At 35.4% G+C, this 22411-nt stretch overlaps 2 long non-coding RNA genes across 2 annotated transcripts in view; one reads left to right on the top strand and one right to left on the bottom strand.

The window, feature by feature from the left end:
* The window catches only part of LOC309629970, a 34977-nt gene extending 15248 nt beyond the window's left edge, over positions 1-19729 (bottom strand). The window contains exon 1 of the long non-coding RNA XR_014245339.1: positions 39-19729. This is a non-coding gene — a long non-coding RNA (uncharacterized lncRNA). The remainder of the gene's footprint in view (positions 1-38) is intronic.
* The window catches only part of LOC309629945, a 379704-nt gene that overhangs the window by 59602 nt on the left and 297691 nt on the right, over positions 1-22411 (top strand). The gene's annotated exons all lie outside the window — the stretch shown is intronic.

Below are 22411 nucleotides of genomic sequence, written 5' to 3'. Positions count from 1 at the left end.
ATCTATCTATCTATCTATCTATCTATCTATCTATGTACGTGCCTTCCTATTTAGTTATTTTCATGCTCCAAAGCTCCTCTATGAAATCACTGACTTATGTTCATAGCACAATTATCTTTCAGTTTTATTTTGTCTGTTCTGAAAGAGTCAGAAAATAGAGTCATATTCGTGCTTGCATTTTACACCCACCTTATGTCAGACAATGATGCATGTATTACTGTAGAAATCGATATACAAATACAAAGAGAGGTGGAGACCAGGGAGAAGATAGTAAGTTTGAAAGTCTGTTCCCTAACACTCTGTGAAGAGCTCAACACTCGTTGTGAAATCAAAGAGTGATCGCACTCAGCTCCATGTCAGATCTCTACTGCAATATGAGACTTCAAGAAAAAGAAAGTTAACCACTTCAAGCAAATAAAAACTCCCAGTATAATTAACATTATTGGTGATTTTAAGTCACTAAGAAAGATAAACAAAATTGAAGTTTAATATATATAAATACATTTTTTTTCAGTCAGTAATAACACCCAAAGAACCAAAAAAAAGAAAAAAAAAAAGTACCATAAAATGAAAACAGGAATTTCTTAGTCTCAAGAAATAATACCACTGAGATTATTAATTTTATGACCCCAAAAAGAATTCTTCTTGTAACCCTATTATACAGTAATTTTTAATATGTTACTTACATTTGGAATGAGTAACAGATTACATTGATTTTGCCAATAGTGTTATTCTACTTGAAATCTCTTTAGATTATGTATTTTTTTTAAAATTTTTTTTATTTATGGCTGTGTTGGGTCTTCGTTTCTGTGCGAGGGCTTTCTCTAGTTGTGGCAAGTGGGGACCACTCTTCATCGCAGTGCGTGGGCCTCTCACTATCGCGGCCTCTCTTGTTGCGGAGCACAGGCTCCAGACGCGCAGGCTCAGTAATTGTGGCTCACGGGCCCAGCTGCTCTGCGGCACGTGGGATCTTCCCAGACCAGGGCTCGAACCCGTGTCCCCTGCATTGGCAGGCAGATTCTCAACCACTGCGCCACCAGGGAAGCCCAGATTATGTATTTTTAATAAAATATTAGAAATATATTTCATGGACTAATTTGTGCTTTAGGTGAAATCATTCTTCTTTTATCCATAGTAATACCTAGTTTAACTCTCTCTTCATAATATTGAACTTCTATAACACAATTTTATCCTTTTCCCTGCCACAAACTCTATGATGTAGTTTTACTGTATTCATATATTATGTGCCTCCAAAGAGTAGAGTTCCAATAGATGGGGAACTAACATGTTTGACAAAATTCTAGGAAAGGGAACCATAAAGTAGAAGAATAATTTCTTTCTTTTCTGACTCTGGGTCAATGGATTTGGATGCATTTAAATATATACATATTTTTGCAGACTGTAAGTTTGTAAATGTATATATTTATATGGTTTTACCTAAAACATGTATATTGTATAATCATTTTATTAATCCACAATTTTGCATTTATGCAAAATTTGGAATTTGATGAGGGACTACCTTATCTGTACTCAATTTGATATAAAGCCAACAAAATCTCTGTCAGTATTCATTTTAATTAATTCAATAATAATAACTGCTGGGGGCTTTATTCTCTCCATTCCCTGTTGGCAACCTGAAAGGCAATTCTCACCCTAACTCAGCTCCCAAGGCGCCATCCGCAAAAGATTGTCACCTTGCTGTGGATTGTGACCTCTGACCCTGCCACTTTCTTCCTGTAACTGTACTACCTTTGCACATTTAATGAACTTTGTACATAGTTAAAAGATGTCAGCACAGAGAAGTGACAGGTCCTGCTGTGAAAAGTTCCATTGTTTCTATACGTCTAATTGACTTTCCACATTATAGAAGATAAGGGAAAAAAATCAATAAAATTACTTAGTCCAATGCAATCTTTATTATTAATATGCTAAACACATTGCATTCAAGGCATTGACACCTAAACACCGCTAGAAGTATCAAAATGACTTCTCATTAATAACAATTATATTAATCACTGTTGCCCAGAACTAGAATCTGACTGCGAAATCCCCTGGTGGAAATTGCTATAATCTTTCAAACTACAGGAATGAATATTTTTCAGCATAATTACTACTGCCATCTTATTGAAAAATATCCCATTAGCTGGCAGCTTTTAGTTACGTAAATCGAGTTGATTAATTTTTAATTTCCAGCATTTATATGACATTGCACAAGTAAAGATCTTTGATAATTTAAATGGTTAGCTGAGCAATTATTCAAATAACAGAGCAATTCAAACATTCATTTACTTACTAGAAGTGCCATACATCATTAACTCCCGATTAAAATAAAGTTTGGGAAATTGCAAGTACTGAATTGATCACTGAGATATGTATTTCAGGGCGTTACATAAAATTATTCGTGTCATGTAGGATGCCTCAGCTGTAATGTTAAAGCTCCAGCATAAATGTTTCAAAGCAGGGTAATCTAAATTATACCGGCAATATGGCATTCCAGCCGTGTGCTCAAGTACACATTTGTGCTTCTCGGCAGACAATTTAAATGGTCTATAACATTACAATTTTTAGCTACCCCAGTACCTCTTTTATTTAAAACAAACAAAAAGTTTCAGTGCTTATGAGTGAAGAATGAGTTCTCAGTCTGAGCTGTGCATCTTATGTTTTTTATTGGCTTGTTTGAATCTTCATATTAACTGTGACTTCTTAGGTAACCTTTAGTTTCTTTATCTGTAACTGGGAAAGTAATTTACTTAGCTCATAAAGCTGTACTGTGGGTAACATGGTGCTAGGGATATAGAGTGGCTAAATAGTATATGGGATATATTAAGGAATAAATAATGTTCCTCATAATGTTTCATATCATAATCTCTCAATATGTTGCCATTGTACGAAGGTAAAAGTTTTATGTATAAAAATGAATGTCCTTTTGATTCTTAATATCTCTCTACATTAGTCTTTGTAAATTAAAAACAAAAACAAAAACACCCATGTAGTTAGTTTTCAGCTAAGTTACCTGTCAATTCTCACGGTTTAAGTAAATGGAATAAAGATTCAAAAGTGGGCGATTAGATATAAGAAACCACATGTTGTCACCATTGATAAGTAGTTACTCCCAAGCCCCACTGGCACTACCGACAAACTTGAAGGAAAAATTAAGTCCAATGTATCGCAGTATTACAAAATCGAAAATTTTCACTTTGAGATGTTTTCTGCAACTTTGTATAATTGGTTCAAAAGCGTTGACAGTGTTTATAGTCAAGCAGTTCCGAGGGAATTGGCAGGAGACAATCATTTAGCACATTTTATCTTCTAAAAATCAGTGTAAATTTACTAAAACTTATATACGAATATTTAATAAGCTTTTGTAAAATAAACTCTGACAAAGGTCAAGAAGTGGGCTTCATAGTCTTTCCTCTCAAAATATTTATAGCTCTGTTGGAGAATAAAGATAAGACCAATAATTGCAATGTGCTGTGACCAGTGCTAAAATATGTACAAAATTAGCATCTGAAGTAGTTAGGAAGGATGTTCTTAACTGGGTTTAGAGGGGTTTTAGAATCCTTAGGTCAGGGCCAGTTGACTGGGCCTTGAAGGATAAGAATTTACTAGAGGAGTGTTTAGGAAAAAAGCAGTCCAGGAAAAAGAAGCATGGTGTATAAATGAATAGAGTAATCAGAGTGCATATGGTCGTGTGCCTTGTCCCTGCAAAATTGTAGGTGCTCAAAAATATTTGTTGAATGAATCCATCAATAAATAAATCACTTAATGAAAGAAAGTGGAGAAAGGTCCTGGAAGGGATAAAAAGGGATTTTAAGAAGGGAAGGTAAACACCTTTGTCTTTATAATTTTGCCTATTTTTGTCTACATTTTTGTGATTTTTTTTTTTCTATTTCACAAGTTCTGTTTCACTCTTTTGATTCTTTCACAAATGTCATCCATAAGTGCTTCCTGAGTCCATCCCTCTTTTAAATCCCCTGATGTTTAATTTATTTCTGATATTCATTTGTGTGTGGTCCTGTGTGTCCAGGTGTATGCTTCAACCCTCCCTGGCCTTGCTCTGTCTTAGGGTTGTGCGGTGTGGTTCCTAGGCTTCCTATAAATTACTTCCTGGTTGCGTTCAGCCAAGGGGTGACACTGGAGAGATTAGAGGGCAAGAAGATGAGAGAAACCCGAGCATGTCTCCCTCTTGCCTTTGCAGGAGTTATACCTTCACATGATTCCATATCCTCCCAGGTAGGCTTATCATGCTTCTATCTTCCATGTGGCGATTCTAACCAGGACTCCAATATACCATTTCCTCCAGTTGTGTCCTTGAGAAGATTTTGAGATTATGTTTTGAGATTTAAATATAAAATACTATCTAGTTCAATTATCATACATAAGAGGAAACTGAAGGTAAGAAATATTAAATTACTGGGCTTCCATGGTGGCACAGTGGTTAAGAATCCGCCTGCCAATGCATGAGACATAGGTTCGAGCCCTGGTCTGGGAAGATCCCACATGCCGCGGAGCAACTAAGCCCGTGCACCAAAACTATTGAGCCCGCGTGCCACAACTACTGAAGCCTGTACGCGTAGAGCCCATGCTCTGCAACAAGAGAAGCCACTGCAATGAGAAGCCCGTGCACTGCAACAAAGAGTAGCCCCCGCTCGCTGCAACTAGAGAAAGCCCGTGTGCAGCAATGAAGACCCAATGCAGCCAAAAATAAATAAATTAATTAATTAAAAAAAAGAAATATTAAATTACTTTAGCAAAGGTTTATGTCTTGATAGATATTAAAACCGAGTAAACCCAGTTCTTTGATTTCCCATGCAGTGTTCTTTTGACAATACTACAGTGTTACCTCATTGAATGTATTTGACAAAGAAATTACATGTTACAACTAACTAGTGTCAGAAGACAAAAAAAAAAAAAAAATGTTGGGGAATATGAAACAAAAGAAACATTGTGCCAGAAAGGAATGTTTTTGACTTCACATACCAGAAAACTAACATGGATTAAACAAACAGGGATTTTTTTTCTCACACATGAACCAATCAGAGGTAGGCAATTACTGCCTTTGGCTCAGTTGCTCCACTACATGGTGGTAGCATCTCAGTGATTCTCTTGTTGCTTTCTCCATGGAACATGTAATTTTGGGTATTACGTCCGTGTTCAAAGAGGGAAGAAGGGGATAAGGGCCTCCTAAGTCAAGTGGATCCATTTTTATCTTGAAAGCAAAAGCTTTCCTAGAATTCTCAGTGGACTTCATTTAAATCTTATTAAATCTTAACTAAAAGTATGTCACATAACCACACAGTTACAGTGGAGGCTGAGAAAAATCAATCTTTAGATTTTCCAGCCTCCTTAGTGGAGGCTGCAGCTGAGAAGTAGATTGAGAGTGGGTGATGAATTCACTAGCCAGTGGAAGAAAAAGGGCACCATTTTAACTGCAAATGGGTGAGCAAATGCCAGCTTTGAGAGAGGTAAATGGTGTTGTTGACCAAAAATTGATCTTAAGAAAATAACTGGGCTAGTGTCCTGGTTTGGAACAAATGAAGCTGAAAAGCGTTGGACAAAATACAAGTTAGCAGAGATATTTTCATATGTGGAAACTGAGGCTCAGAGAAGGTGAATAAATTGTCCAAGTTAATGCACCTGGTAAATGGCATTGCCAGTTTTCAGGACTACCTTTGTTTAAACTCCGGTGCCTTCAAGCTTTCTACTATCCTGTATAGCCATGATATGATATGTTAGCTGCTACTACGGGATTCCCGAGGCTCAAATATGCATGCAACCAATTCACAGACTTTTTATCATTCTCCCACCCCTATAGGCCTCACAATGACTTTTGTACTTCAAAGCTGTTCTTTACATTGTAAAAAAATATTATGTCATTTCTAGGAAATGTGTATAGAAAGTAAAATAATAAGAGTTTAGTCTTCCCTAAGATCCAGATCTTTTAGGAATGATACTGTGTTGTACATACCACAAAAAATAGATTTTAATCATAGAGCAAATCTCAAGGTAGTTTAATAACAACATAGTCTGTGTTCATACCTTGGGTCACGTTACCCTTTAGAGATACTTTTGCACTGAACTGGTATAGTTTATGCCTTCTAAATGCACTATACATAATTCTGATGGATTCTAAGTACTTCTGCAATGAAACAGTATAGTCGATGTAACTAATATTTTGCTCATTCCGCTTAGTTAAAAGTACACAAATATCCCATTTTCATTCAACTTTATATCCTCTATAGCATACAGTCTGATATCTAACACGGAACAGAGGCTTGCTTACCCTTCCTCACATGGATTCTTTCTTTGTCTGCTCGGTATTTTGTTTCCCACACACCTCCCTGATAACCACGAGTGCATGCTTCCTATGTACGTCTCTCCCATCAATACAGTACATTTTTAGAGGCAAGTTAAATAAACTTTATTTTAAAAGCATTGTAAGTTTAAATTGTAAGAAATTATAGTCTATATCAATTTATCATTCTTTGATTAATACTGTCTACTGCATTTATTATGGAAAGTTGACTCTCCCATTTTTGCCCGAATGCCTGAAGTGAGAAGTACATTGGCTTTTCTATCTGTAGGTTTTCAATTTCAAATTAAAAATAGAATTACCATATGACCAAATCAGCTGGTAAACTGAGATTCTTCTAAATGAAAGAGGGTATAGGACTTATCTCTTAGAAATGGGTGGAGGTTGGATACAGGTGCAGGCATTCAACTGAATAGAACAATTCTATTATACGCTTTGGGGAAAGGTGGGGAAGACACACTTGATTTCAGAGGTTCTTCTCCCAGAGTCGGGGGAAAGGTAGGGGCTCAACTGTTCAATGTATGTGTCATCCAGACCTTATTCCTGTTCTCACGCAAATCCTGTTTCCTAGTCTAGAGGCTCCTGGGGATTTTGCAGGTTTGAGCTTCCTCCTTGGCTGGATTCCCTTCAGACCTTCCCTAGGCTGTGGTCTTAACTGTCCTGTAGGTGGCTTTCTCCATGTGCTTTATGACATCCAGGTTGTTCGTCATTAGAAGTATTTATGTTTCCTTTCTTTTTACTATTAACTATTACTTCTGATATTAATATGGGTATCAGAAGGGAGAGTGGAGAAAAAAACATGTGGCAGGTCTGTCACTTTTATAGGTAGTTTTCGTGACATTTTTCTGATATGGCTCAGTTTTCTGGTTTCCATGCTACTGTGGAGCTGCCGTTTTAAGAGACCATACTCTCAGACCTCAGCTTATGTTCACTTCAATCTCTAATAAGCAGGGAGGCACTACAGTTCTTTAGAGGACTATCTCAAACAATATAAAATAAAGGGTGGTGAGCAATTAGCAGCTGCATTTCTAGCGCTTAAAGTGCAAGGCGGAGAAGCCAGAAAGAAGCAGGATCGTGAAGGATTATTTCTGCCAGTTCGAGGAACTGACGCTTTACACAGAAGGCCTACAGGCATCGTTGGAGGTCTGAAAACGAAACTGACCGTCTTGCACAAGGTCTCATTTTATCATTCCATTAAATGGACAAACATACAAAAAAAGAAGCAATGAAAAATAAAATGGGAATGTGAAAATGTGGTCTCAGATCATAGAGATATAGTACATTATACAACATATTTCTTCTTATTTCCTAGCTGATTCTAAAATGAAAAGGACTTTAGCTGCTTCAAAAAAGGTGGTATGTAGTAAAGCTACAGAAGAAGGGAGTAAGGACCATGGAATGGAGTAAATAAAAATGCTATTCACTGTGGTATTATTTGGGTAGAGAATAGACTGGGTTCTGAGCAATTAGTAAACAAAAGAAGGCACAGCCTTCCCAACCAGAAAGAAAGTAGCATGCTAGTTACTTAGGGAAGCTAGTGTATATTTTAAGTTTTTTTCTGAATCTTAATTTTAAATTACTCCAATGTCAGCAAATTTCTCATCTGTGAATTGATAATTATGGAAGAAATATAATAGGGTTTGGAGGAAAGAAAAGGGATTTTGGAGTGAGATAAATTTGGTCTCAGCACTGCCATGTGTGAACTCTGCTATCCTTAGGAAACTCTCAAAGTCTTAATTTTTCCTCTTTACCTTGAAGTGGTTTAACTGTGTACTGTGCATCTGACACATAGGGTTCCATACAGGTTAAAGGCTAAGTTTTTAAAAGCTGAAGTACACCACCACCACCATCACTCCCCTACCCCGCTCCACAACCTCAAATTGACTTGTATTTTTTCTCTTTTGATCAAAATCTGTATTCTATTTCCTTGATTGTAGATGATCATATTAGATTGGTGGGTTAAGGATACAGAGAAGGACTCCTTGAGCCTTCTTGCTGAGAAGTGGGGTAGCCATAATTCTTGTGTTAGTGTTCACAAATGCCATCATGGTAGCATATCATTCCTATGTGCCATATTTTAAAATCTTGCTATAGCTTAAGACAATAGTAAAACAGAAAGAAAAGTATCAGTTGAAACTGCCCATTTTTACAAACACTTATATCTTAAGCACACTGCCTTGATTTATATGCACAGCTATTGCTTCTCTAGAATACAGAAAGAAGGACTAACGACTTTTTCAAGGCACCCTTGAAAATAATTATTCCCATGTCCTCTTTCTGCCCTTTTTCTCCTTGGTGGTCCTCAGACATTCTTTTTCTTTAACAGCACCAGAAGTAGTAGGGGGTAAGAAGAAGGGGTAGACAAGGCGATTTTGTGTACAGTTATAGATATGGCCTTTTGTAGTTTAATTTTTGAAACTGCAGCCTTTGGTTCTTTGAATCTATTTACACAGATGTTGGGAAAGACAGCTTGTAACCATCTACCACTGGCCTTGTGGTCACCTTTGCCTTAAAGCAGTCTCTGGGAGGTACATTAAAAATGATTGTATTAGACACCCATTTCTAAGATACCATGTTTTTATTCCACGTTGTCCATTTGGAATGTAACCTAACCCATATTTTTTAGACAAGCCATGTTTACTTAGTATTATATGATTAGTTCATTTGGAGACCTATGGTTTTCTCATGCTAATATCAGTAGTCTATCCATATATATAGGGCAAGCTAACACATACCCTATTATGCTACTTAAACGAAGATCTCAAAAATGTTGGAACTGAGTTTTGACATAATGTCAACAATTAACAGTAAAGAGAAAATAAATCTTACCTGATTTTTAGGTTTCAAACTTTGATATTAAGGAAAGTATTTTCAGGAGGTCATATTGAATAAAATATAAACTGAAATATACAAATATATGAAAACATATCATAATCACTCAGCAATATCATTAAAATTATCAGGAGATTTTGTTCTTCTCTTTTCATCTCATTAGTTACTATAAGGGACATTATGAGGATACAATGAACACACTTTATTCTTTTGTTTAAAATCTTGCTTTCTCATGTTTTATTGTTGTTGTTAATACAGAACTAAATAGGTTGGTCCTTCCTGGTTCTTCCTTTAAGGAATGTTTTCTGTTCCTTCAGATTTTGCAGGTACACATGTCCTGCTGCTATGGCAAATGCTTCATCTCACCAGGAGTTTTTACCTGGCCAGGTGTCCCGGCTGCCAAGCTGAGGGAAGGACACTAAGTAAAACTGTCAGGGAGATGTGTGCGGTGTGGTTTCCACCCACCAAATCAGAGATGTTACATACATGATGGCACAGAGGAGCCTGCCTAGTGACTAGGCAGTTTCTCTACTTTAGCAAACTCTGATCGTGCTCACTAACTGGTCATATGGACCTCCTGCTGCAATGCCTAATAACTGCAGCTCAGATGCTGACATCTTTTCTCACCTTTTTACCAGGAAGGAAGCATTGTCTTTGATTGTCCATCAGGACTAATCCTTTCTCAGCATGATACTTGTTAGCATAATTGCAGAGAAAGAACCAAATAAGTGCATTAGGAGCTGTTCCTTTTAAAAAGATATACAGTTGCCCCTCAGTTTCGTGGAGGATGGGTTCCAGGACGCCCCCTGCAAATACCCAAATTTGCCAATGTCCCTTATGCAACATGGCATAGTATTTGCATATAACCTATGTACATCCTCCTGTATACTTGAAATCATCTGTAGATTACTTATAACATCTAATAATGTAAATGCTATGTAAATCATTGCTGGGCATGGCAAATTCAACTTTTGCTTTATGGAACTTTCTGGAATTTTAAAAAAATATTTTCAATTTGTAGTTGGTTGTAGTTGGTTGAATCTGCAGGTGTGAACCAACGGATATGGAGGGCTGACTGTATGTAATTTGCATGAAAAAGGCACTGTATATCTTTCACTAATTCTTGTATTAAGATTTCTTCCAGTTTTCATATTTTTCAACCTTTATATTTTCATTAATTTTATGTATTTAGAAACCCTACTCAACTCCGAGAAACCTTCATAATAATCTCTATTAACATTATCATAATCCAGAGAAGTTTGTAGCTAATATTTTTAAAGATTCTTAGATCCAGGAGAACATGAATTATGAACAATTCCAGTTACTTTTGGAACACATTTGGTCATACAATTGAGTTGAAAATGAACAATGGAAGAATGGAAGGACTTAGTTTTGAGATCTCTTTCCAAAAGAGTTATAAAGTCACTAAAATCCTTTTTATTCAATCTTCAGAGAATAAACTGAGAGAGAAAAATATATTTGTCCATAAAGGGATTATGCTGGCAGCATAGAGAGTAAGATAAAATGAGCAGCAAATATATGCTTGAATAAGTATAATTTCCATTTACTAGAATAATGATATACTTGAACTTTTAAAAAACAGAAAAGATTCAAAATTGTTTTTTAACAAAAGGGAAAGAAAACATAATTGGTATCCCTGTTTAAAGAAAATGTACCTTAAAAAATTTAATGTTAATGTTCAAGGTAAAAAACAAATATTGATCAAGAGGACTGTAGAAATGGAGAATCAACATATGTTATACATTTATCCATGTATTTTTTTGGTCAACCTATAATGCTATTTAGTCTTTTGTTTCTGCACAAAGTTCAGAAGCAGACACAATGTCAGGACAGTGATTGAAGTTGTGTGGGGCTTTGTTTGACCCAACTCGTAAGTAAAGTTAAAACAAAAAACTTAAAAAAGAGGATTTTAAAAGCTGGAATTAGTGCTTGGGACACATCTTGACACGTGTCAAAAATATGATTAAGAGTCTCTGAATATAAATGAGAATTTTCTACTTCCTTTCCACATGCCAATAAAAATGTGGTAGTATCTTTTGGTACTATTACTCTTGCCAAAGTTTTGCTGTTGTTATTGTTAAATAATATTGCTTGACTCTTGATGTTGGAAGACACATTTCATGGTCATAATTTAAAACAACCTTATTATGAAGAGGGGAAATCGTGATACAAACATTCTGTTGTTAATCTTGCACAGTGTTTATCATTTAGCATGGTGGCCATGACACCAGACAGTAAAAATCCCAAGGAGGTTCTGGTTTAATCCTATCATCTTAACATCAAAAAACAAGAAAATTCACATTTGTTTATCCCAAGTTAAGTAAGTTTTATTGAAGTTAAAATAGTCTTACAATTTAAGGTTAGATTTCATGAGGTTTACCTTTCCTTTAATAATGAAAAGCAACTAGAAATCAAATGGTTTTTATATAACCCATTTCAAACATGTTTTATGATATAACATTAATTTGGGATATTGGGGGATTTACCCAAAACCCAGATTGAATTGCTATGTGCAGTCTCACTTTTCTGCTCAGTACACTATAGTCTGTGATGTCCTTTTTGCTTAATTTTATAAGAGCATTATTAACCAGTATCATTTCTCCAAATATTTCTAGGAATCCCTGATAGGTTTATATATGCCTCAGTCAGGAAATCTGGCCCTGGACCACTGCCCACTTATCGGCATGTCATTTATTTCTATGTTTAGACCAAATGTCCCCAGGAAGCTACTGCATGAGTCCTCCCCATTTAGGTATGCAAGACCAGGATCTAATGTTAGTCTTTGAGATGGCACGAGGGATTTACAGGAAAGATAACAACAAATTGGACACTAGAGACTGTGTCCGTCTTTGTTTAGACCTTATTTGTAATCATTTCGTAGTTTGCTTTCTTACAATTGAGAGACCCAGAGAGAAGAAAAATGTCTCCTCTCACTCTAGGCTAAGTCATTTCACAAGACCCAGATACCCATCTCGTTATTGGGCTTATATGTATAGGTTCTCCATGTGTGACCTCTCATATGCAAATGTTGCAGGACCCATACATGCATACAGTCATAAAAAACAATAATAATTTGTAAAGATAAATCCACACTCAAAAATGAAAGATTTCTAAACAGGAGACAATTTGTGGACATGCTGACTTGTTTATAATTCTGACAAACTTTGATATTAGTATACAAAGTACTTTTTCTTGATGCCCATTGAACTGGCTGTCTACAGTCAGGTTTTTTTCCTTGTTAGGTTTTTTTTGTTTTTTTGTTTTAATCATCTCATAACCAAATGTTCTGCTAGGTTAGATTTTTCCAGGATAGGGTGTTTGAAGAGTCAACTTCTCTTGCAAAAGAGAACTACTTTTAGGCTTTGAAATTCATTCAACTAAGGTCAAAGATCCCAAGGCTAATCATTAGAGTTGAAGCTCAAATTCTGATGATGTCTTCCCCAGACAAGTGGCTCTATGTAGGCAGATGTTTTCAAGTTTGTGATCTATTGGTAGAGAGACTGCTCATAAAGTATGAGCAGTAGATGTGTTTCTCCTTTTCTGTGACAATCCTGGGAGTGAGTTAGGAAGGTCATGACCTTGTCTCTATTATAAGAATAAATATTTCTCCATCTTTCCTTGGCTCTCTATATCCAGATGGAATCAGACTAAATATATGAAAGATATTTCAATGCATACTAGATCTTACAAAATTTCTTTCTCTGCTGTAATGGTTAATTTTATGTGTCAAATTGGCTAGGTCAAAGTACCTAGATATTTGGTCAAACATTATTCGAGAGGTTTCTGTGAAAGTATTTATTAAGATGAGGTTAACATTTAAATCAATAAACTATGAGTTAAGCAGACTATCTTTCATAATGGTGGGTAGACCTCATCCAATCAGTTGAAGGCCTGGACAGAAAAAGACTGACTTCCCTAGAAGAAGAGGGAATTCTGCCAGAAGTCTGCCTTTGGACTTGAAATGCAACACTTCCCTGGGTTTCCAGCCTGCTGGCCCACCCTGCAGATTTTGAACCTGCCAAATCTCCACCGTCATGTGAGCCAAATCCTTAATAAATCTCTCTCTTTTGACATATATATATACACATATCTTGTTGGTTCTGTTTCTCTGGAGAACCCTGATTAATATTACTGCCAAAGCTTTTATCATTTCTACTCTTTTTAAAAATCCCTTGATATTCTCCCCCTCCAGCTTTATTGAGATATAATTGAAACATAACATTGTACAAGTTTAAGGTGTACAATGTGAAGATTTAATACTTGCGTATACTACAAAGTGATTACCACAGTAAGGTTACTTAACACATTCATCACCTCACATGGTAGTTAACCATCTTTCGGGGGTCGGGTGCAGTGAGAACATTTAAGATCTATTCTCTCAGTAAGTTTCAAGCATAAAATACAGTATTGTTAACTATAGTCACCATGCTGTACACTAGATCCTCAGAACTTACTCATCTTAAAACTGGGAGTTTGTACCCTTTGACCAAATCTCCCCATTTCCCCAAACCCCCAGCCTCTGGAAACCACCATTCTACCCTCTATTTCTGTGAGTGGCTTTTTTAAGATTCTACATATAGATGAGAAAATACAGGATTTGTTCTTTCTCTGTCTGACTGATTTCACTTAGCTCAGTACCTTCAAGGTCCATCCATATTGTTACAAATGGCAGGATTTCCTTCTCTTTATGGCTGAATAGTATTCCATTATATACATATACACACACACACATACACACACCATATTTTCTTTATCAGGAAATTACTGTCAATGGACACTTAGGCTGTTCATTTACCATCAACAGATACTTCGGTTGTTTCCATATGTTGGCTATTATGAATAATGCTGCAATGAACATTGGGATATAGATATCACTTCAAGGTAGTGATTTCATTTCCTTCAGATATATACCCAGAAATGTAACTTTTAGAACATACGATAGCTCTATTTTTAATATTTGAGGGACCTCCATACTCTTTTCCGTAGTGGCTGTACCAATTTACATTCCCATATCATTTCTACTCTTCATCTGAGACCTCAGTCTCCTGTGGAAAATCTCTATGACTCTTTCTATAGGAAAGCTCTCTTTGTTCCATGTTCCAATCCTAACTTTTTACATTTCTATTAAGATTGAAAAGCATAGAGGAGAAGAAAGAAATGATAAATTTAATTGTAACTGGAAAGAATATGAGCTTAATGTTTGTAAAAGTCTCAATTGTTTTAAGGTAGATCCGTGTAAAAACCCTTAATTTATTTCCCCTTGCTAATGAATTAAGTCTTATTGTCTCTAGCGACTCAAGTAATAAATGAATATGGCACATTAGCTCTTTCACTAGTCCTATGTAATTAATTAAGGAAGAACTGAAATGACTCTATTTTTTACACTAAGAAATAAAATATTTTCCGCTTACTTTTTTCATTCCATTTAAATGTTCAACAGTCTGTTTTAGATCAACGTAAGTGGAAAATGTTTGGACCTTGAAAAGAAGAATATTTTAAAAATTAAAGTTTAAGCAGTGTCCATCTTTGACAACAAAGCTGATCATTTTAACTGTATAAGTTTAGTTATAAATAAAGTGTGTGCAAACGGAAATCTTGTTGCTCACATTGTACATATTGACTTCAGTGGGGAGGTTGGTAAAATAGATCATCCATTGAATGATAACTACAACTTTAATGCAAATAGTATATAAGAGAATTTTTAAAACAGAACATGTGGACACTTTGGATGGTCATCCAATTGTACTGTTTCTTTTGTGTATGTGTATATCTGTAATTTTAGATATTTATGGAAATTAGATAAGGGCCAAGCAATTTGAAGGAAAGCAGAATTTCTTTGAAATGATAAAGAATAAGATTAATTTTTAAATGAATTTTTAGTTAAACAGGAAAACTGGATAAGGATTTCCCCTATTTCAGCAAAAAGATGTAGAGCCCTTTGCAGACAGAAAGTGCTCTCTCTGAGTGACCTAGTGTTGGCCTTTACTGCAGGAATAGATTTGTTTTGGTAGACTGCTGTAGCCAGCTACCTGCAGAGAGAAGGGAATCCTACTAGAGAGAATTCTTAATACAGTAGTTAAATATTGTTTCATTTGGGTGAAGCTTTCCCATATGGTATTCTCTTATATTCAGCATAATTTATAGGTTTTTAATTTAAAAACCCTTTATTTCAGAACAAATAAAAATAATTTAAACATTAACAAGAGAATTGTATATCCTCCATGGAAGAGTTTTAGCTTATTCAAATCAAGTCCACTCTGGAATGGCCAAGAACAAGATGTAAAATGAATGAGAAAAGAAAACACAGCAGAATGTACCAGATGTTTTCATGTGTTGGCTGTACATATCTTTCTTTGTTAGCTTTTAGTTGCAGATTGAGTGCAGTGTACATAATTTTATACACAATAGATGGCCATGCATCATGTATTCACATATGGATATCATCTCTCTTAAGATTTACTGAAATAGAGAGATAGGAAAACACATGACATATATACTGAATTCTGTATATGCAAGTGTGAATTATATAGTTAGATGCTCTCTTCAAGGAGTTTCTTATCACTATCTCCCTGGGTAGTGTAAGGATTAATTAGTTAAAGTTTGTAGGCTCTTTGAAGCTAGAAAACACTCTGCAAGTGCTGAACATTATCGAGGTAACTCGAGAGTGAGGCATAAGTGATTTGCAATCTCATCAGCTCTTTGAAATGTGTGTCTTGCCTGACTCACAGTTTTCTCTTACAGTGTTTTATGGATTGGAAAGTTCTTATCAGATTTTGATAAGATAATACATGTTCCACTGAAATCATACTAATCTGCACAACCAACCTTTTTTCTATGTATTTAGTAATGTTTTTCAAACTAGATATGATTCTAAACCTAATTTAATAAAGAATGATTTTGACATCCATTGTAACTGATCTACTACTCTTTGATTGACTAAGCTGTAGTTCTCTCAATTAGTGCAACTAAAGTCTAGTTAATTTGCATGAAGGTAGCTGTTCCCATCTTTTATACATTAAAAGACAGCTAGACAAGTATTCATTGTTTCCATAAAGCTTATATAGATTTTATTAGCATGTTTCAATCATTTCTCATTGTAATAATGTCAGTTCTGAAATGTTATTTATCTCTTTTAAGAATATATATTGTAGATAGTTAAACATGAGCATGATTTCCTTTATTCAGAAGTCAAATTCCGCACATATTCTTCTTTGTCCTCATACTCTGTGATTGTATATGGATAATGCGTCAAGAACAGTGATGTGCTGGTTATATATTTGATTGCATATTTATAAAAATTTTAATAAAGTACCACGTTTTCCATACTTCCTTTCCTTATCTTACTATTTTTTTATTGGAGTATACTTGCTTTACACTGTTGTGTCAGTTTCTGTTGTACAGCAAAGTGAATCAGCCATACGTATAGATATATCCCTCTTTTTTGGATTTCCTTCCCATTTAGGTCACCACAGAGTACCAAGTAGAGTTCCCTGTGCTATAGAGTAGGTTCTCATTAGCTATCTATTTTATACATAGAAATCACACTTCCTTTTTTGAATCCCTTAGAGGTGGCAAGGAGGGAGGCAGGGAATTTTGTAGGCAAAGTAAGTATGTAACAAGGTGATTCCAAGTTAAACTGAATATTGTTCCTTATGATATTATTTTGTTTTTGAGTGAAATTTGAAAAAAATAAGATACTAAATAAAATAAGAAGTACCTATTTAACTCCAACCAGAAATGATCACTATTAACGCATACCCTGTTCCATTTATATTACACTCTCTTATAATTGGAGTACACCTCAGGTTCATTTCCTTTTCTCCCTGTACAGAGGTGCAATTATTATGAGCCTGATGTTTACCTTTATGATTTTATAGTTTCATTAGAATATATATGTTTATATATAACACTAGCATACTGTGAGTTTTTAATATTCATGTGAATATTATTTTTTCCCACTTATTCTTGTTGAGAGCTACCCACATTGATATTATCGATCCCAGTCTGCTGTATTCTGTCATGTTCCATAATGTATGTATCCAAATGCTATAATGAAAACCCTTCTCTATACTTTAGGTACACATGTGTAAGAGTTTCTAATGAATATATAGAAGGGGAGTAACTGGGTTGCAGTGTGTGCACAGTTTCAATTCTGGGGAGACCAAACATCCTCATTTGTTCCCATGAGTGCCACTCTACTATTCTTGTCCATACATCCTGATCGATTTAGCATCTGTCCTGAATTTTTCTTTTCTTTTTTTTTTAAATCAGTCATCAATTTTATACACATCAGTGTATACATGTCAATCCCAATTGCCCAATTCAGCACACCACCATCCCCACCCCACCGCGGTTTTCCCCCCTTGGTGTCCATACATTTGTTCTCTATATCTGTGTCTCAACTTCTGCCCTGCAAACCAGTTCATCTGTACCATTTTTCTAGGTTCCACATACATGCGTTAATATACGATATTTGTTTTTCTCTTTCTGACTTACTTCACTCTGTATGACAGTCTCTAGATCCATCCACGTCTCAACAAATGACTCAATTTCATTCCTTTTTGTGGCTGAGTAATATTCCATTATATATATGTACCACAACTTCTTTATCCATTCGTCTGTCGATGGGCATTTAGGTTGCTTCCATGACCTGGCTATTGTAAATAGTGCTGCAATGAACATTGGGGTGCATGTGTCTTTTTGAATTATGGTTTTCTCTGGGTATATGCCCAGTAGTGGGATTGCTGGGTCATATGGTAATTCTATTTTTAGTTTTTTAAGGAACCTCCGTATTGTTCTCCATAGTGGCTGTGTCAATTTACATTCCCACCAACAGTGCAAGAGGGTTTCCTTTTCTCCACACCCTCTCCAGCATTTGTTGTTTGTAGATTTTCTGATGATGCCCAGTCTAACTGGTGTGAGGTGATACCTCATTGTAGTTTTGATTTGCATTTCTCTAATAATTAGTGACGTTGAGCAGCTTTTCGTGTGCTTCTTGGCCATCTGTATGTCTTCTTTGGAGAAATGTCTATTTAGGTCTTCTGCCCATTTTTGGATTGGGTTGTTTGTTTCTTTAATATTGAGCTGAATGAGCTGTTTATATATTTTGGAGTTTAATCCTTTGTCTGTTGATTCATTTGCAAATATTTTCTCCCAGAGAAAATATCTGAATTTTTCTTTTTAATGAAGTATTGTAATCAATTGAATTGATTAAAAACTAGCATGGGTTTGTTAAATGTCCATTTTGTCTAATACCTCCAGCTTTTGTCATGGCTGTACAAAAATGTGAGACAAATGAAATGTTAAGAGTTATAATGTCAGTAGGGGGTTAAATCTGAAAATTGACTTTATTTTTCTGACCCACTTCAAACAAAACATGGCTAGTACCTCCCTTTCAAGGGTAGCATGCAGTGTTGATGATTGATAAAACAATATGCAGTGGGTCAGCAGTGGCTAGGGACAGGTAACTCCTTCCAATCTTGCATGATGGTGGGGTAAGCGTTGGACACGATTTTTCATGCTGTCCACTTAAATGAAACTGGCAGGCCACCATATGTTGAGGTTGGAGAAAACAAGGGAAATAAGATCTTAGGTACATGTGAATAATGTGCAGAGAATAGAAGCTGAGCACATAGAGAGTGGTTACTTGATCCTGCTAGAGTGGTTTTGTCATCTCTCAGACACCTCCAGCTATGTATTTATTGATTATTTACTTTGAAATAATGCTTCAGCAGTGAGTTTATAAAAGTGTGTTAAATTAAAAAGTACTGAATTTCCCTTTCAAGAAAGTTTTTGCCAACCATAAAACCTGTACAATATATCCATTGGTGTTTTCTATCCACTATTGGGGTCATAAAGGTTAACACTGATCTCTTGAAACCCAGAAGATACAAATCTGAGGACAAAATATTAGCTGGCGTTTCAAAAGTTAACAGTTACACTAAGAAAACTGCCTGAAGATTTCCTTTTCATATGTTTAATTTGTGAATTTGGAGAAAGTATGCAAGCATACCAGTCTGAGAAGCACGGCTTTTCATTTAGATCAAATTACTGCTTTCTTAAATAAATTGTATTCCTTTTTTATTCCAGATCTTTTCAGTACTTAACGAAATATGCAAGAGCTGTTAATATGTTAGCTCCATTAGTAGCAGAGAAAAATCACAAACAGTTGAATAATGCCATTTAGATGTTTCATGTAGAAAATTAGATCTAAATATGGTTCAATCGAGCATCCAATTAATGGAACCAAGATAAAGCTTTTGGAAGTTCATTCTGCTAGAAATTAAACATTTGACAATGTTATGAATGTTGTATAAAATTCAGTCAAAAAGCTAAGCGCTGATGATAACTCTTGGTGGTGACGACACCTTTGGAATCAACTTTGGAAAAGATTGCAGATAATTTTATTAAAAATCAATAATCAACTTTATTATGAGAAGTACATTTTTCAGAAAGTAACCAGACATAATTATGACTAACAAACCGCTTAAGTATATAAATATTTCCCAGAATAATTATACTGCTTGCTATTTTTATTTATTTATTTATGTATTTATTTATTTATTTATGTATTTGTTTATTTGTTTATGGCTGCATTGGGTCTTTGTTGCTGTGCACGGGCCTTCTCTAGTTGCGGCGAGCGGGAGCTACTCTTCTTTGCAGTGCACAGGCTTCTCACTGCGGGGGCTTCTCTTGTTGTGGAGCACGGGCTCTAGGGGTGCGGGCTTCAGTAGTTGTGGCTCACAGGCTTAGTTGCTCCACAGCATGTGGGATCTTACCGGACCAGGGCTTGAACCAGTGTCCCTTGCATTGGCAGGTGGATTCTTAACCACTGCACCACCAGGGAAGTCCCCTTGCTATTTTTAATGTGTAAATAAGAAATATAAAGAAGTTATTTTTCCATTTTGCTTCAATTACAGTTTAAAATTTTTGAAGAATTTCATTTTTGAAAACAATTTTGAACAGAACTATTTATAGGTCCATCAATGTAATAAAAAACAATTTGTCAGTCAGTAAATAAGTATATTAAATATTACATAATTTTATATGTTTTAGAATACTGTTTTACTTTTAAAAAGTCACAGTTTGATAATACAATTTATAAGTCACCCTAACCTTACTAGATATCATTATATTACTCTGTGGATTGGTACAACAAATTTATTCCTTGTCAACAGTTGATATTATTACTTTAAAGTTGCCAAGCAAATGAATGAAAATTGGAACTTCATGTGGTTTTAAGTTGCATCTCTTTAGTTACTAATGCATTAGAACATCTTTTCATTTGTAGTGGTCATTAAATTTTCCTCTTTTTATCTATATACCCTCTTTTTTCTATTAGGTTAGATTGTTTATCTTTTTTTCTTGTTTATTTGTAAGAGTTACTTTGATTTTTTTGATATTATTACTTTTTCCATGTATATTTTAATGGTGCTTTTCTGAAGTTTCATAGACATCAAAGGTAAATTTTGGAACACATGATCTGAAGGTTTCTAAAAAGCCAACTCAGAAGTCATTCTGGGGCTATAATGCTAACTCTAAATGAATTAAAGTATTTTTGCCATTTCAGCAAAATATATTTAAAAATATTCATTAAAAAGCTCTAAAGTACTAAATTCTATCCTTTTAGTAGAGTATACATTTAACTAGCTTTCAAAAAAATCCCCTACCTTTACAGAAATAACCTACTTATTAATGTTAATTATGTAGCTCCTGGATGGTCTACTAAAACTTTCACAATTGTCTTTTTGGTAATAAATAACCTCTCAATGTGCTGTTAAAAATACAGGTTCTTCAAGTCCCATTTCAGAACACAGAGTCAGAATTTCCAAGGAAAATACCTAGAACTCTGGATTTTTAAAAAGACCCAAGTCGTTCTTATTTTGGGAAATTTTGGGAAACTGTGCTCTGACACACTAGCGAAAACAGCAAAAGCAGTGGAAAGCAAGTTAGAGTCAGAAAAAAATAACTTATCTTCATACCCCACCTTCCCAAATCTTCTGCCTTCATTTTCTTTCTCCATCTTGGTAAATAATGCTCCATCTATCCAGCATTTCACAAGGGTCAGAAATCTGTAGGTTTGCAGTTTAGCAAAGAATAAGAAAACTATTTCTGAACATTTTCCTTGGGTACATAAAATTTCAGGCTACATACTCATATGTCAGTTAATGCTTATTTCTTTCTGTAAAATAGCAGTATTTAACAAAAATGTTTCACCACTGTGGCAAAATAACCTCTGTAAAAGTTCCACTGCCATTAAAATTACATTGAAAACTTGGAGACTGGCATTTTGAATTTCATATATTCATGAACTATGGGAAAGCAGCTTGAGATGTCAGAGACTATAAAGAGAAGAGTTCTTATCTTTATTAACTTCTAAATTGTTTTGTGTTAATGTAGATGTGCAGGAATTGGGTGAACAGGTAGTTCACTGAAGCAGTAGTTAAAGTTGTGAAAGCTTTGGTGACATTGCATGTGGTAAGATCTCCACAGGAAATTTAGACCTTGGCTCAGCCGGGAGATTTTGAAGAAAGGGTATTTCTAATTCTTCACTGATTCTTCTTTTTTAAAATTTTTAAACATCTTTGTTGGAGTATAATTGCTTTACAATGGTGTGTTAGTTTCTGCCGTATAATAAAGTGAATCAGCTATATGTATACATATATCCCCATATCCCCTCCCTCTTGGGCCTCCCTCCCTTCGTCCCTATCCCACTCCTCTAGGTGGTCACAAAGCACCGAGCTGATCTCCCTGTGCTATGTAGCTGCTTCCTACTAGCTTTCTGTTTTACATTTGCTGGTGTATTTATGTCAATGCCACTCTCTCACTTCGTCCCAACTTACCCATCTCCCTCCCCATGTCCTCAAGTCCATTCTCTATGTCTGCATCTTTATTTCTGTCCTGTCCCTACGTTCATCAGAACCATTTTTTTTTTTTACATTCCAAATATATGTGTTAGCATATGGTATTTGTTTTTCTCTTTCTGACTTACTTCACCCTGTATGACAGACTCTAGGTCCATCCACCTCACTACAAATAACTCAATTTCATTTCTTTTTATGGCTGAGTAATATTCCATTGTATATATTTGCCACATCTTCTTTATCCATTCATCTGTCAATGGACACTTAGATTGTGTCCATGTCATGGCTATTGTAAATAGTGCTGCAGTGAACATTGTGGTGCATGTCTCTTTTTGAATTATGGTTGTCTCAGGGTATATGCCCGGTAGTGGGATTGCTGGGT

This window comes from Balaenoptera borealis, assembly GCF_965194805.1.
Source record: "Balaenoptera borealis genome assembly, chromosome: 5".
In the NCBI taxonomy this organism is placed as follows: domain Eukaryota; kingdom Metazoa; phylum Chordata; class Mammalia; order Artiodactyla; family Balaenopteridae; genus Balaenoptera; species Balaenoptera borealis.
Note: the sequence above shows the minus strand (reverse complement) of the source record. Positions and strands in the feature narration are given on the sequence as shown.